The sequence below is a fragment of the Tetrao urogallus genome (genome assembly GCF_951394365.1).
Source record: "Tetrao urogallus genome assembly, chromosome: 1".
Taxonomy (NCBI): domain Eukaryota; kingdom Metazoa; phylum Chordata; class Aves; order Galliformes; family Phasianidae; genus Tetrao; species Tetrao urogallus.
Genome location: NC_136813.1, coordinates 5,848,153 through 5,866,278, shown reverse-complemented (window position 1 = coordinate 5,866,278; position 18,126 = coordinate 5,848,153).

The following is an 18,126-nucleotide window of genomic DNA, read 5'->3' as shown; positions in this document are numbered from 1 at the left end:
CAGCACCTGGTCTAGATGGAGATGGGGGTGGAGGTGCTGCTGTGGGCTCTTGAGGAAGGTAGAGATGGTGCCCTGTGGCCCCTAGAAGGGGGAGGCGGAGAGCCCAAGTTGTGGGGAGGTGGTGGTGGAGGCAAAGGGAGTCCTCCTTGGCATGGTGGAGGTGATGGTGGAGCTTTTCTGTGGTGCAGTTCATTTTTAACTGCTTCCATACCTCTTGTTTTTTTTAGTGAAATCATATATGGCCTTGCAAGTTTCTTTGTCTTTTAGTTTAGGCCCTGAAATTCCACACAGATCAAACAAGTTTTTCAGTTCTGGGTCCAAGTTGTTCACATCAAAACCTGTGTTTGGATCCCAACCAACATGTCCAATGCGTTGGAAGTTAAATGGTGTTCCAGTATCTGCCTTTGTCAATCTTCTCCTTCTAGTTTTTCCTTTCTTCTTTTCTTCGGCATATGAAATATTGTTGACTTGAGGAGTATAAAATCTGTTAGTTGTAATTTCTGGGTTTTTGATATGAACAGTTGCCAATGGTAGATTTGGACCACTGGGAGAGTCTTGTCTTTTTCCAAATTTTCTCTGCCATTGTCCAAGTAAATCTGTTACTGTTTTGTGGAATAATTTAGCCTCTTCTTCATTAGCAAAATTAAGACTAACTTGACGTGTATTTCCAGCAAAGGTATGAAAATATACTCAAGGACTACTATATGGAATCATAGAATCATAGAATTGCTCCCTGGGTAGCCTATTCCAGTGCTTAGCCACCCTTTCTGTAAAGAAGTTTTTCCTGATATCCAACATAAACCTGTTCTGGTAAAACTTGAGGCCATTTCCCCTCGTCCTGTCACCTGTCACCAGTGAGAAGAGACCAAGCCCGCTCTTGCTGCAGTCACCTTTCAGATACTGGAAGAGAGCAATAAGATCTCCCCTCAGACTCCTATTCCCCAGGCTAAACAGCCCCAGTTCCTTCAGCCACTCCTTGTAGGGCACATTCTCCAAGCATTTCACAAGCCTTGTTGCCCTTCTTTGGACCTGCTCCAGCACCTCCATGTCACTTCTGTACTGAGGTGCCCAAAACTGAACACAGTACTCAAGATGAGGCCTCACCAGTGCCGAGTACCAGGGCAGGATGACTTCCCTAGTCCTGCTCACCACACTATTCCTGATACAAGCCAGGATGCCATCAAGGACCCTTTCCATAGGCAGCTTTCCAGTCACTCCTCCCCAAGCCTGTAAGGTTGCCTGGGGTTGTTGTGACCAAAATGCAGGACCCAACACTTGGCCCTATTGAAACTCATGCAGTTAACCTTGGCCCATCAATCCATCTATTCAGGTCTCTCTGTAGTGCCTTTCTCCCCTCTGGCAGATAAACACTCCCTCCCAAATTGGTATTGTGAACATATGAAGTTATTGTACAGCTCCTGCTCCCTCCTTAATGTCATATATTCTGATAAAATATGACCTCTACAGATTATCCTTTACAAGCCATGTCATGGCTGAGGGAGCTGCTGCAGGGCACCGCTCATGGCTGTGCTGGCACAGTCCTGGTGGATGGGAAACTTAACATGAGCCAGCAGTGTGCTCTTGCAGCTCAAAAAGCAAATGGTATCCTGGGCTTCATCAGAAGATGGGTGGCAGCAGGGACAGGGAGGTGATTGTCCCCCTCTACTCTGCCCTTCTGAGGCCCCATCTGGAGTGCTGTGTCCAGGTCTGGAGCCCCCAGTACAATGAAAGACAGAGAGCTGTTGGAGAGGGTCCAGAGGAGAGCCACAAAGATGATCAGGGGACTGAAGCACCTCCCCTATGAAGACAGGCTGAGGGAGCTGGGTTTGTTCAGCCTGGAGACTTTCAGTACCTAAAGGGAGCCTACAAATAGGAGGGGAGTCAACTCTTTGAAAGGGTAGATAAGTGCAGGACAAGGGGAAACAGTTTTAAGTTGAGGGAGGGAAGATTTAGGTTGGATATCAGGGGAAGTTCTTTACAGAGAGAGTGGTGAGGTGCTGGAACAGCTGCCCAGAGAGGTTGTGGATGCTCTGTTTCTGGAGGTGTTCAAGGCCAGATTGGATGGGCAGCCTGGTCTGGTATTGAATGTGGAGGTTGGTGGCCCTCCATATGGCATGGGGGCTGGAGCTTGATGATCCTTGAGGTTCCTTCCAACCCAAACCATTCTATGATTCTATGACCACACTGAAGTATTTTAGTTATGCTGGCAGGAAAACATTGAATCAAATCAAAGAAACGTGCCTGAATTGCAGTGTTGGGTGGATGAGAAAAAGGTCATCCCCCTCAAAAAAAAAAAAAAAAAAAAAAAAAAAAAAAAAAAAAAAAAGTTAAATTAACCTTGGTCAAATGAAGAATAAGTTATTTTTGTTTGATTTTAATGTCTGGATCCTTTGCTGGAGTTGGTGTTGGTTAATAATGATGTGCAAGATTCAGCTGCACAATAATGACGATGACATTGTAATATATTGACATCAACTTGATGAAAGTGTTTTGTGTAGGCAGTACCAGTCAAATTTCAATGCATTAACCAAGGAGGTTAAGAACTCTCTAAGAAAAGAATACACAGCTAGGTAAAACAGTTCGCAAGCTGTGTTTGAAGGGCATGTTTTACTGATGGATGCTTTTAAGTACTTATTTCACATATCGTCTGCTAGACTTTCCTGAAGGAAAGCTATTACAGTGATTTCAGTCAGAAATAGCACTGTCTATCGATTTCTGCTTAATCTGCATGTTCAGGTTTGTCATAACTTCTGTGCAGTTGTTCAGAAATGAAACTGGCAAAAGCAACAAGTGTTAATTGGGCCCCATTTAATTTTAATCTACTCTGACAGTCAATACCTCACACTCTGTGTAATAGCCCTTTATTTACCACAGGAAATGTCTTCAATCCTGAGAGGAGTCAGCCTGAACAGATGAATATTGAGGAAATGTGTTCACATTTGAGTCTGCCTGGGTTTGTGGTAGCCCAGATCAAGCCACCATTTGCCCCCATTTATCAGGGCTCACAGTCCTGACACAATCATTTGAATCTTTTCTGAAACAGAATAACAAGATCTGTCTTGTATAATTTGTGGCCATGAAAACGGAGAAATTAAGAACCTCAACATTTTTTTTTTCCACTTTGTTTTTACTATGGAGGCAAATCCTGCTCAGAAGACTTTTTTTAGTGTAGAGATCCAGGTATGGAATCTAGAGCAGTAAATAAATGGTGGCACAGCACTTGGCTGTGGGAATCGCACTCCCAGCTGGTGTCATCTTGCAACACTAACTGAGGATCAGTTAACCTTTGGGAATTAATTCCCTTATCTTACTGTTTTAATTAACTTGGGTTGAAGGACCCATAACTACAATAGGGACCACTTGAATGTGTGATGAAAATGTATTGGTAAGTGCTTGCTGTACTGAGGTCACTAGCTGGAAAATTGGCTAGAAAAAAGACTAAATGGTATTAATATCCTAGAGCCATTAACTCCTTCACATCAAATCCTCTTTTTCCATAAAAAATCCTGCTTGGTAATGGGCAAGGTAATAAAAGTAAGTTAGGCATTTTATTTCATTTGTATGTTACCTGATTCACTTTATAGTTGTGCATTTATAACTCCAACTCGAGGCAAAAGGTATGGCTATCAGCACTCAAAGGGACCTGAATCCATTTAGACAGAGTTTTTCTAAACTATTCATCTAGATGAGTCTAAATGCACCCTCTTCTAGTTTAAAGCCATTTTCACTCATCCAGTCACTATGTCCCCTTATAAAAAGTCCCTCCCCAACTTTCCTGTAGGCCCCTTCAGGTCCTGGAAGGCCACTGTAACATCCCCCTGGAGCCTTCTCTTCTCCAGGCTGAAGAGCCCCAGCTTTCTCAGCCTGTCCCTGTAAGGGAGGAGCTCCAGCCCTCTGATCATCTTTGTGGCCCTCCTCTGGATCTGCTCCAACAGCTCCATGTCTTTCTTGTGTTGGGGGCTCCAGAAATTGATGCAGAACTGCAGGTGAGGGCTCATGAGAGGGGCAGAATCACCTCCCTCGACCTGTTGGTCACACTTCTCTTGATGCAACCCAGGATACAGTTAGCCTTCTGGGATACACGTACACACTGTCAGCTCATGTTGAATTTTTCAGCAACTGATACTCCCAGGTCCTTCTCAGGGCTGCTCTCAAGCCATTCTCTACCCAGCCTGTATCTTTGCTTGGGATTGCCCTGACCAAGGTGCAAGACCTTGTGCTTCTCTTGTTCAACTCCATGAGGTTGGCACGAGCCCACCTCTTAAGCTTGTCCAGGTCTCTCTGCATGGCATCCCTTCCCTCTCGCATTCCAACTGCACCACTCAGCTTGGTGTCATCTGCAGACATGCTGAGGGTAAATACCCACATTCTTTGCCTCATGCAGCTGCATGAGGAAAATGAATTTCTATATGAAAACAATCTATATTCTAGCCTGCTTCCATGTCTGGCTCAAATCTAGGTACAAAACCCAGGCATTGCTGTAGACATAATAACACTTAGGCCATCAACTTGTGAAGCTAGAGCAGTTACTAACAACTTTGGGACCCTGTCAAGTGTCTAACTAATGCACTTGTCTTTCCACAAAATATATATTTTTTATTTTGTAAAGAGAAGCTGTACATTTTTTTCCCTCCAACCTTTTGTATTAATGAGTGAAAACATTCCTATCTCTTCAAGGGAGTGAGTAGTGTAGTAGTTAGTATTATTGGTTTCACTTCACGTTCAGCAATTAATCAGTCCCCACAGTGGGCTTTGGAAAAAGAAAACCTGACCGGATCAAGTTGTGCTGCCTTGACTACAGTACCATCAGTCTTCTTCCCCCTTTTGCCTAATACAAAAACAATCTGATGAAACCAGTGTCATACAGTTACTAACAACAAGTTGTAGCAAGAGAATAACTGAAAAAGCCATGCAACCTGTAGGGAGTGTTCTTTATTCTTTAAAAGAGCATTGTTCCTTTCAGGAAAAATCACTTTTAGCTTTGTGATGGAATGATAAAAAATTCATGATTTCTTGCTGTTAGGTTCCAAATGTGAACATGTGTTACCACTCTTGCCACGTGAGTCTGTGGGTGTCAGTAAATTCTCAGACCGAAGCCTTCCTTTTGAAGGGTATCATTCTGGGTGTCAGTTACTTGTGATGTCCTTATATCTCGTTTTGCACCATTTTCTTCCTCCTAAATCAAATGAGGCAGCTGTATTTCCAAACGCTGTTAACTTTACTGGCAGTGTTCCTCCTCTGGAGAGATGTGCTTCCTGAGTATTCTTTCTCTTCAATTAAGCTGCTTAGATCATGCTGCATTGATCAGGCAATTAATTGATTGCTGAAGACTTATTTGAAAAACAAGTCAGCTCTTTCCCTTCCCTACAAGATACTAATCCCTCATTTTTAAAAAACTCAACGAAGTCTTATAGATATGACATTCATATGTAGTTCCTGAAAGGAAAATGCAGCCTTACTTCTAACACCAGAGAAAGCTGAAGGATGAACAGTTGTAAATTGCTCTGTGTTTTTCTACTTCAAGAATTGCAAAAACCTAGTGGCCTGTAGGTGATGGCTTAGAACTGTAAGCCTCATTAAATTGTGTTCTATTGTGGTATTGTGAAAACACCTACTTTGTCTTCTGTACTGCTATGGGATAAGAGTGTCTTGCTTTTTCTGATGCTGTGGGAAGTTATTTTCCTTATAAAATCATGGAATCATTGAAGTTGAAAAAGACCTATAGGATCATCTAGTCCTATCATCCACCTACCACCATTACTGCCCACTAACCCATGTCTCTAAGTACCAACCACATCTGCACAATTCTTGAACACCTCTAGGCATGGTGAATCCACCACCTCCCTAGGCAGCCTATTCCAATACTCCGCCACTCTGTCTCAGAAGAAATTTTTCCTAATATTTAACCTGAACCTCCTTGGTGCAACTTGAGGTCATTCCCTCTCATCCTATCACTATTAACTGGGAGAAGAGGCCGGCCTCCTCCTCAATTACCTTTCAGGGAGCCATAGAGAGTGATAAGGTCTCCCTTGAGCATCCTTTTTGCCAGACTAAAGAATCCCAGTTTCCTCAGCCACTCTCCATAATACTTGTGTCCCAGACCCCTCACAGCTTTTTTGCCCTTCTCTGAACATGCTCCAGGACCTCGATATTTTCCTTATAGCAGCTATTTGTTTAAAATAAAGACTAGTTTTTAGGATAAAAGGATCAGTATAGAAAAAGACCTCAGCCTGCATCCAATTAGAATAATTGCACATTGAACTTGTGTGCTTTAAGTTGCAACAAAATGCAAAAGTTAGTGTCTGTCAGACATCAGGCTTGGAGAGCAGGTATCTGAGAGCAAGGATTCTAGTGGCCAGCCAGCTTAGCACATTGTACTTGCTGTTCTCTAGAGGTTCAAAGCAAATTAAAACCAACAGATTCTTGAAGATAATGTTTGCAGTAATAAAAACCCAAAGGTAAGTATTTGAAAACTAGGCAGCTTTCTTGGAGTCTGCTGCAGCCATTGGGGATCCTTTCATAATCTTTGGAGGTTTTTGGTTTGGACTGCCCATAAGCTGAAGAAAGGGTAATGTAAACAGTGATATTCAGATCTATGGTGAAGGATGCTTAGACACACAAAGAGAGTGAATTAATTCCACAGAGAAATCAGATCAAAGTTTAATTTTTGTTAGATCTGTCATGAGAAGCAGCTGAATGCTCAAGCCCAGGATGATGTCCATAGCTGAGCACATGCCCGTGCTGATATTGGCAGAAGTCTGTAGCTGCAGATGGAGCCAAAAATGGGATCCTGCCCTTTTTTGATGATAAGTTTTGAACTGGAAAAGTAAGTAGCAAGTGAACACTACTTGGTTACAATACAGATCATGGAAGGAGAAGCTGGCCACTCGGAAGGAGTATAAGACTGTTGTCAGCAGATATAGGGAGGCAAATAGGAAAGCTAAGGGCTCCTTAGATTTAAGCCTTGCAAGAGGGGTCAAGGACAACAGATAAGGCTTCTTCAAATACACTATGGATAAAACTATCACTAGAGACCCACTGATGAATGAGGTGGGTGCCCTGGTGACAGAAGATGCAAAGAAGGCGGAGTTACTAAATGTCTTAATCTCTGTCTATACTGATAGAGTCTGTTCTGAGGAGACCCATACCTCTGGGGCCCCAAAGGAATTCAGGATCAAGGAGGAGTTTGCCTTGATTGATGACAACTGGGTTAAGGACCAATTAAGCAATCTTGACATCCATAAATCCATGTGTCCTGATGGGATGCATCCACAGGTGCTGAGGCAGCTGGTGGAAGTCATTATTAGGCCACTCTCCATTATCTTTGGTAAGCTGTGGGGAACGGGAGAGGTGCTGAGGACTGAAGGAAAGCAAATGTCACTCCAGTCTTCAAAAAGTAGTGAAATTTTAGTAAAGCATTATACACTGTCTCCCGCAGCATCCTTGCATCTAAACTGAGGAAGTGTGGTCTGGATGATTGGGTAGTGAGGTAGACTGTGAACTGGCTGAAGGAAAGAAGCTAGAGAGTTGTGGTCAATGGGACAGAATCTAGTTGGAGGCCTGTATCTAGTGGAATCCCTCAAGGGCTGGTTTTGGGACCAGTACTATTCAGTATATTCATCAACTTGGATGAGGGAATAGAGTGCACTGTCAGCAAGTTTGCCTATGACACAAAACTGGGAGGAGTGGCTGACATGCCAGAAGGTTGTGCTACAATCCAGCAAGACCTAGACAGGCTGGAGAGTTGGGCAGGGAGAAATTTAATGAAATACAGAAAGGGTAAGTGTAGAGTCTTGCATCTTGCATCTAGGCAAGAACAACTCCAGGTGCCAGTATAGTTTGGGGACTGACCTGTTGGAGAGCAGCATAGGGGAAAAGGGTCCTGATGGACAGCAGGATGACCATGAGCCAGCATTGTGCCCTTGTGGCCAAGAAGGCCAATGGCGTCCTGGGGTGTATTAGAAGGAGTGTGGTCAGTAGGTCAAGAGAGGTTCTCCTCCCCCTTTACTCTGCCCTGGTGAGACTGCATCTGGAATATTGTGTCCACTTCTGGGCCCCTCAGTTCAGGGACAGGGAACTGCTTGATAGAGTGAAGCACAGTCACAAAAATGATTAAGGGAGCTGAGCATCTGCCTTATGAGAAAAGGCTGGGAGAGCTGGGTCTCTTGAGCATGGAGGAGAGCACACTGAGGGGTGACCTCATAAATATTTATAAATATGTAAAAGGTGAGTGTCATGAGGGTGGAGCCAGGCTCTTTTCAGTGACATCCAAAGATAGGACAAGGGGCAACAGGTACAAGCTGGAACATAGGAGATTTCACATAAATATGAGAAAAAACTTCTTCATAGTGTGGGTAACAGAACACTGGAACAGGCTGCCCAGAGATGCTGTGGGGTCTCCTTCTCTGGAGACATTCAAACCCTGCTTGGACACGTTCCTGTGTGACCTGATCTAGGTGTTCCGGCTCTGGAAGGGGGATTGGACTAGGTGATCTTTCAAGGTCCCTTCCAATCCCTAACATTATGTGACTCTGAGATTCCAAGCCTCCTTCACTTCTCCCTTATTTCTGTGCATGCAGGAATCTCCTGAGCTTGAGGATTCACTCTTAACCATCACCACTAGAAGAACTGCAAGCTTCATCTGAGTTGCTCCTTCCTTACAAGAATATATAGTTCTAGAAATGGAAGGAAAGCGATGAGGTAGGATCTTCCTTTTGTGCTGGTTGTTTGTCCAGCAGTTCTCAGTTTAACCATGCAGGTCTCCCAGCTCTCTTTCTTGATTTCCTGTTGAGATGCTCTGGTCTTGAGCTTGGAAGAAGTGATCCTTGAATGCTAACCAACTATCTTCTGCTCCTTCACCTTCAAGTACCCTGCCCCATGGGATTTCCCCTAGTAATTGCTTGAAAAGGCCAATGTTGGCCCTACTGAAGTCCAGGATTGTCATTCTGTTTGGTAGCCTATTCCTGCCATATGAGATCCTGAACTCCACCATCTCACGGTTGCTGCAACCAAGGCTACTCTCAAACTTCAGTGCTTCAACCAGGCCTTACTTGTTGGTGAGAATAAGATCCAGCAGTGCTACTCTCCTAGTTGGCTCATCCTCCATTTGCATCAGAAAGGTATCATCAGTGTGCAGAAGGAACATCCTGGACTGTGGATAGCTGGCTGAGTAGGCCTTACACCAAATATCAGGGTAGTTAAAATCCCCCATGATACCCAGAGCTGGTAATTGGGAGGCTGCTACCAGCTGCCTGTAGAAGGCCTCGTCAACTTCCTTGTCCTGATTCAGTGGCCTGCAATAGACACTCACAACAGTATCACCCATACCAGCCTGCCCCTTAGTTATCACCCAAAAGCTCTCAACGTGCCCCTCATCTGCCCATGGACAGTACTCAATACATTCAAGTTGCTCACTCACATAGAAAAAAACTCCACAAATTATCTGTGGAATTCCTTACAGATTCACATTGAGATTTATGGCAACAATTTGGGGAAAAAAAAAATAAAAGAAAAAAAAGAAAAAAAACCCCAAAACTTAGTTTGTTAATTAGAATAGCGAAAATACAAGTTAATTGGGATTGAAGTTAATCAATTAAATAAATGAGAGAGGAAGGCAGGAGGGCAGGAGGCCAGGGCATCGTGTGCTGCACAACTCTATATAGACCTCACCATGGGGACAGCTGCTGTCAAGAGCACAGCAGGACAATTTTCATCCGAAGCCTTTGGTCAAAGGAAACAGTTTCAATGTCTTGCCTGTTTTACTCTGGTAAAACATCAACTCTCCGTGGAATTCCTGGCAGATTCATGTTGAGACTTACATAGCTGCTAGTCTGAATGTATTGATGCATTGTGTGAAACCCATGGCAGACTTTTACTAAAGGTCTTTTCCAAAAGTCAGTGACAATGGTACAATCCTGGTACATGAATAACTTCTCTTGAATCCCTAAAAACCGTGGTAGAATCTAAGTTTTATCAAAGGATGTGAACCAACGTTTTCCATTACTGTTGATCAATATTTTCATATTTAACTATCCTACATACACTAAATGGCTCAACAGACATGCAGGGCTTCTTCCTTGGGCATTGAATGTGATTCAAGTGATAAACTGTGAAAGCTGTATGTTTTGCAAAATATTTCAGTGGGCCACATTTTGTGGCATGGAGTAGAATAGATAATCATTTTTATGGGCTGTGCTTGAGATTCTGAATACACTGCATGATGTATCTGTTAAAATGATCATGAAACCAGAATCATATGGACCAAACCATCATCAGAGGTGAGTCTCACCTCAGACTATCTTTCCTCAGATTCTATAGTGGAAGTTAAAAAAGACAGGAGTGGTGTACCATTGGACAGTGAGGTGGGTTGAGAACTGGCTGACTGGCAGAGCACAGAGGGTCGTTGTTGGTGGTGCAGAGTCCGGTTGGAGGCCTGTAACTAGCGGTGTTCCTCAGGGGTCTGTGCTGGGTCCGGTCTTGTTCAACATCTTCATCAATGACCTTGATGAGGGGATAATGGCCACCCTCAGCAAGTTTGCTGATGATACGAAGTTGGGAGGATTGGCTGACACGCCTGAAGGCTGTGTTGCCATTCAGCAAGACCTGGATAGGCTGGAGAGCTGGGCAGAAAAAAAACGGATGAGGTTTAACAAAAGCAAGTGTAGAGTCTTGCATCTGGGGAGGAATAATTCCATGCACCAGTGCAGGTTGGGGGATGACCTGCTGGAGGGGAGCTCTGCAGAAAGGGACCTGGGTGTCCTGGTGGATGACAGGTTGGCCATGAGCCAGCAGTGTGCCCTTGTAGCCAAAAAGGCCAATGGCTTACTGGGGTGCATTAAAAAGAGCGTGTCCAGCAGGTCGAGGGAGGTGATCCTCCCCCTCTACTCTGCCCTGGTGAGGCCTCATCTGGAGTACTGCGTCCAGTTCTGGGCTCCCCAGTACAAAAAAGACAAGGATCTCTTGGAAAGAGTCCAGCGGAGGGCCACGAAGATGGTGAAGGGCCTGCAGCATCTCTGCTATGAGGAAAGGCTGAGTGAACTGGGTCTGTTCAGCCTTGAGAAGAGAAGACTGAGAGGGGACCTGATCCAGGTCTATAAATATCTAAGGTGTGGGGGGCAGAATGGCGAGGCCAGACTGTTTTCAGTGGTGAGTGGAGACAGGACAAGGGGAAACGGCTGGAAACTGCAGCATAGGAAGTTTCGCACAAACATGCGCAAGAACTTCTTTACAGTGAGGTGATGGAGCACTGGAACAGGCTGCCCAGGGAGGTGGTGGAGTCTCCTTCTCTGGAGATGTTCAAGACCTGCCTGGATGCCTACCTGTGCGACCTGCTGTAGGGAACCTGCTTTGGCAGGGGGGTTGGACTCGATGATCTCTGGAGGTCCCTTCCAACCCCTACAATTCTGTGATTCTGTGATTCTGTGATAAGCAAAATTATTCATTGAACTGATATGCATGGCATGTGCTTATTAAGTCATGCCTTATTTTAGTTTCTGGTCAGGATCAGGGTGGAAACATGAAATCCTTTTAAAAATATATGTGTGAACTTTCAGCAGTTTTGAACAGAGAAGGGCTTGATGTCTTGTGTAATTAAACTTTCTTTTTTTTTTTTAGAAGATTTTTTTTTAATAAGCATTCACATTTTTAGGGGCTTATCTTAGTCAAATGAAATTCAAAATGTTATGTTCTCCATTTGTCTTTGCCTCTAATATGAAATGAAATCACAGTAAGTGTTCATAGTCATGTCTTTCTTTTCTGCAGGAGTCAGGAAAATTAATAACTCTGAGAATTTAAAGAGGGAGGCTCTGGCTATGACCTGTCAGGCTTCTGTAAATGTAGTTTGTATTCATTTTGATTTAAAGCAAATCATTTGTTTGAAAACTAAAGAGGCTGAGAACAAGGTCCTCTGGGAACAGAGGGCTTCATCCTTTGTACCATCCTATGTGTCCTTACTGCCAAGTCCTTAACTAAAGATTGTTTTCCTCTCCTTGCGCATGCATAATGCATGCTCCCCTGCTTTATGTCCTCTTGTTTATTTCGTGACATCCTCCAGGGCTTCATTTGTGACCACACATAGCAAAACGCTCAGTGACAGCAACCTTGCCACTCTGCTTCTCCTGCCTTGACAAAGTAGCTTAGTGTATTATTGGCATGTGACAGTTTAATCAGTCCCACCTGTCTGTCCAGCTGTGTCCTTTACTTGTGACAACCTAATCTGGAGGGAGCATTAGCAGTTTAAGTAATGACCTATGTCAAACCAACATTTCAACTTCCATTTGCTATTTTCTTATCTGGATATAGAACAGTTTATGTATTAAGTGGAGAGGGCTGTCTCTTATATTTGGTTCTGTCAGCTGTTAAAACGCTTAGTTGTAAAGGTGGGATCATTTGTTGAATGTTCTACTCAATCTTAGATATTTCCAAAATTGCTTTTTGGGTACCTCTTAGATAATTCCTTCAAGCTTTCAGTAAGGTGCTAGATGGAACAGCTGTGTGGTGACAATAAGAGTATTTCTGGATTGACTGAATACTGACTACAGATTAGTTAGCAGATGTGTTTGAAAGATGTATTCCTTTTCCTAAAGATGCAAAACCTGGCCCACATATTGACATTTGTGAGTTCTTAGATTTCTCCAGTCATCTGCTACTCCAAATACTACCGATACTTGAATTTTCCACAAGTGTATTCAGCGCAGACCTAGGGCACCCTACAGACACAAAAAGAGATAAAAGAATCTTCTCTCTATCCTTTCTGGACAGAAACTACAGATCAATTTGTTCTTTGCATTACATCTTAATTTTCTGACTGCTCACCTGCAAGCATAAAATCCTTTGTGTCGACATGCTTAGCAATTTTTTTGCTCAGAAGTTCTGTGTTCTTGCTCCACAGTTAGCATTCTAGGAAGTCCTTGGTATCCTGTGGTGTCCTTGTGACTCAAAAATATATTTTATGTATATCCAATGTCAAAAGCAATATGAGAGCTGTATTACAGTCAGAATTGTTTTCATAGCATAATACTGAAGACATGTGCTGGGTGCTTTTGGAAAGTTTGAGAGCATGGAGCTTGCTGAAGTTCTGCTGGAAGACCCTAGGTGGAGGGAACTAAAGCTGCTTTAGTCTCATCCATGCTATTATTTGGAAGCAGTCCTTACAGAGAAAGATCTCCCAGATAGCTCCTGGGCTTTGTGTTTGAGAGTTCATTGGATTGCTCGAAGAAAACAAATGGGATTCAGTATTCAGGTTTGCTCCTTGGATGTCTGTTGCTTACTTGGCAGTATCTGCCCTCTGAATTGATGAAAGTCAATCTGAGAGCAAATTAAGAAGGAATAGAAATACAATGGCAGTGGAACAACTTTCTATGATTTGAGCAGAAGGTGGGGCTTCAGAAGAATTGCTTGGTATGTCAGGCATGGAAAAGATACCTGAGGAGAACAGTGAGCTGCCAGAAAGACTGCCAGTACCTCAAATCACTGTCAGTGATGTTCTAGTCCAGAAAATCAGGAGGAAGAAATCTAGCCAAGTTGCGATGACACTGCTCAGAGCGTGCAGGAGCACAGCTTGGAAGGGATCCACTTAGAGTAAACAAATTATTTTGGTCTCATCCTACTCAGTGGACTCAGTGGACCTGATCCAATTAAAGAGGAAGCAGTGAAGCAGGAGGGACTGAAGTATATCCTACTGCTATTCTTTAGCAGTAGCAAGGATAATGGGATCTCCAAAGTTGTATATAAGGTGAAGGGAGAAGGATGAATGTAGCTGGGTGTCTCTGTCAGATGGTATCACTCTGGGGAGGAAAATAATTATAACATTAGGAAATTTATGTATGAAAAGGGACAGAGAGTAAGAAATACAGACAGATGCAATAGAAGGAAGCAGTTAGCCCTGGGAGTCTTCCATTTGCAAGGTCAAGAGGCTAAATAAGCTGTTTAGAGAAAGGTGAGTGACCTCTTGGCATTCTGAATTCTGTGACCTCTTTACAGAAATGAGCATTTACTCTCATCATTATTGTCAGTGTAAATATAACAAAAAATGCAATCAACTTCTGCAAGGCTTCTCATACAGCTTACATCTCCATCCTCAAGGCAACTTGAGAAGAATGGACTTCAGTTAACTGCTGAGGTATTTTCAAATACAGACTTCTAAAGAATGTAAAAACCTTGGTAGAACAGAGAACTGCAGCAAAGGTCAGCATTAGAACTGAGAGTCACTTCAGATTTGCAAATGGCATTGTCATTCTTATAGAGGCCCTGGAGAGAAAGGGAAAGAGTAATTAGGGAGAAGTTCACAGTAGGTGAGGAATAATTAGAAGCTGCTGAGAAACAGCTGATGAGGACAACTCGGACAGTGCCTGGAAAAAAGGGCACTGAAGCTCATATACACATAAATGAAGTACACTTCTGATCTGAGGTTAGAGTTTACAGAGTTTTTGTATCTGTCAGCACTCCTTGATTTGTACACTCTTCCTTGTTCTTGAACCCCAGAACTATACTTCTGCTGAAGCATCATTACCCTTGTAGATCTGGTAGTAGTTAAACCTGTGGGGGACCAGAGAGGAAGAGGAAGGTGAACCCAGAAAAGCATGACATGAATGTTGACTTGGTATAAGATTCTGAAGTACAATTTTAAATTCTGCCCTTTGCTCTGAGGTTGATCAATAAGAGACATCATGAAGGCTGTCACATGTACTTTTAAGCTGATACAGCAAGCAGGGGATACAGTCCCACACTACTGTCCATATGGACATCATGCTGAGATGCAAGGGGAGACTTAACCAGTATCTGCAATGATTGTGGCAGCATGTAGGTATCGATTTGTCACTGTAAGAATACGTCAATGAACATCATAGGCCATCTTGTCTTACAGCTCAGAAGAATAATGCGTCAGTGGACCTTATTGTGAATGAGTGGTACAAACAACCTCAAATCCATGCACGGTATATTTATTCAATTTTACTGATATAGAAATAGAATGCGATAAATCAATTTTCCTTTAATTTTCCATACTGAGGTACACCTAACAAAGAGGTAAGAGATAATAGATCATTTTTCATCTCTCAAAAGAGGGAGATTTTTGAACATTGAGAAAACTCTTTTGTTTTCCCATTGAAACACAGCCGCAGGAGTTATTGGATCTACCTGCAGATGACATAATTGATTACCTATTAATCTGTTCAAATGATACATATAAGATGATATGCTGAAAACAAACAAATAAACAGAACAACTCAGAGAGTATAGTCAATCAATATGATATAAAGATGTTATGAACACAGGCAAGGAAGTTCCTTAGAAGTGATCTCTGAGCAGTAGTTTTGGAGTGAAATTCTCACCTGTGAGGCTGAGGCTAGAGGTTGGGCCAAGTCAATGTAGTTAATATTTCTATCCAGAGTTAGTACTAGCATGGCTGTAGTAATGCCTGGAGCTATTTTTAGATCCTCTAAGATGGATTCAAACAGTGGTGGCAGTATAAATGAACTCAGTAAATTCAAGACTGTTCATCACAGATAGAATAGTAGTTGTGTGCTCCTCAGTTATGACTTTGTCCTTCTGTCCAGTCTAAAAGTTGGAGGAAGTCACAGAATCACAGAATCACAGAATTGTAGGGGTTGGAAGGGACCTCCAGAGATCATCGTGTCCAACCCCCCTGCCAAAGCAGGTTCCCTACAGCAAGTCTTTTCTGCTTTCTGGCAACAGATAGGCAGTTGTAAGAGGGAAGCAGCTCGAGTAAGAGCACCAAGTAGAGTAAGAGATAGGAATAGCTGTGCAAAATGGTATCTTATCATCACCTTAACTCTTGAGAGGATCCCCAGTCTGGGGGCCATCCCAGTATTATTGGTGATACTGCAGTAACATTTTCTACATGTTGTGTTATCACCATCTTCCTGTCTTCTGTCCCTTACTCATGCAGATGGAAAATTGTGCCTCCTGTAAGGGCCAGCTTCACCTACCCAAGCCAAAAATGATAGGGTTTGCACCTCAAGTGCAAAATTTTCTTTATCTGCTATGTTATTGTATTTTTCTTTGCCTATTGTACTGGCATTACAGTATTTAACACTGCAAAATGAAAATTAAGTTATCTTCATCTTGGAGTTATGCATCAAAAAAATTCAACTTCCTTGATTAATCTAATATCAACATTAAGGCATTATGATGTCTCTTTAGGAACTTGTGATTTTTTTAGGTAATTTCATACTGTTCAATTTACATTTATTGTTAATGGCAGGAAAAAAACTTTTCTACACAAAAATCCAAACCCATCTATTGTTATGATAGTTAATCTTTCTGTTTTCATTATACTTCTATGAGATGAGTTTATTAAAATGTGAAAATAAAGCTAAGCGAATCCACCAGATTAATAAAATGAACCAATGCTTTTTTACTACCACCATAAAAAAGATGTGGGTTTTTTTTTTTCTTTTCATCAGGCTTTTCAAATTAAATGTCAAGTATCACATCTTCCCTAGAGATTCCAGGTATACAGCAAAGCTTAGAGTTGTCAACTACAAAATTATATTTATCTTAATGCTTATTACCTATCAAATTACTGTGCTGTAACATGAATAAATATTGGATTTTAATGTTGTTCTATTCAGAGCATTACTGAAAGAAATTTCACTGCTTTAATGAAGTTATTAGGTAAGCCAAAAAGCTCATGCATTTTAGGGGAACATTCAGCTAAAAATATAGATGTCCTTACATAAAACAGTATTTCTCTTGTGCCTGATTATTCAGCACATTTGTTGCATCTGGGCACCTTCAGTCTATATTGCAACTGCTCATAACACTGTTACAAGGCAAATAGGTGCTAGATTTCTTGTTTTAACAAAGGAGAAAATACAGCATGAGGACAGGTATTCAGAATAACAATTTGCAGTACCTAATTGAAACAGGATGTTGCTCTGGCCATGCTCTGAATGGAGATGCCTGAGATGTTGTATTTGGCTCCTACTTTCAAAGGTTGGAGTTCAGAGAGAGAGAGCCGTGTGGCTCTGAGTGAATTGTGAGGGGTCCAGATCTAACTGGGGTGTGGGGTAGAGGTGCCCCTGCTATGGATGTAAAAATAGGCAGATGTAGGAAAGAAAATAACATCTTAAGCCACCAGAAGGAAAGTATCATAGAATCATATAATGGCTTAGGTTGGAAGGAACCTCAAAGATCTGGTTTCAATCTCCTGCTGTGGGCAAGGTTGCCAACCACTAGATCAGGCACCAGATCAGGTTGTCCAGAGCTCCATCCAAACTGGCCTTGAACACACAGGGCTGGGAGCATCCAGACAGAACATTGGCTATGCTCCATAAATCACCTCTTCTCTTGACCAAACTTTCCCATTCTTGCTGCTTGTTCACAAGTACTGATGTAATCATTGGATGATCTTTACTTGTTTGGCTTTGATATACATTTCCCTCTCCATATCCAAGCTCAGTCTGTCAAGTGTTGACCTGCGGGTCAAACTTTATGCTGAACACTGTGCTTATTTATTTATTTATGTTGAGAGGGCAGTGTATAGAAAAGTAGTTTTTCTATTTTCTTGCTTTTCTTCTGGACCACGACTGGTTTGACAAAAGTCTCCTGCAGGTCACAGCAGATGAGTTATATAGTTATAGAACATTAAGGTTAGAAAAGACCACTAAGATGATCTAGTCCAATCATCAACTCATCACTTCCATATGACTAAGTCACGTCACTGACTGACATGATGCTCAATGACATCTACTCTTTTCTTGATCACTTCCAGGGATGGTGAGATGTGAGTACAGAATAAGGTAGTGTTATTTTTGTTCATCAAAGCTCATATAGAATCGTGAATAAAGAAGTGGAACCTTGGTGTTTGTCAGCTGCTGGGACTGTCAGACCCTGATCTGCTGTTTCATGCTTCCTGGGCCATTTACTTTGATGTGATCTCTTTCAGGGTGATGATCTCATAGGACTTAAATTGGCTTTGCTTGATTAAATTTTGATTTATGGAAGACCACCTCTAAATTTCACTTCATGTTTGCATCTGAAAAAGACTGCTTTAATCCTGTTACCTACTATTAAATTTTAAGACTTTAAGCCAGGCGTAAAAGTGGCTTGAACAAAAATAGTATGACATTATTCCATTAATATTAATTTTAAGGAGATGCACAA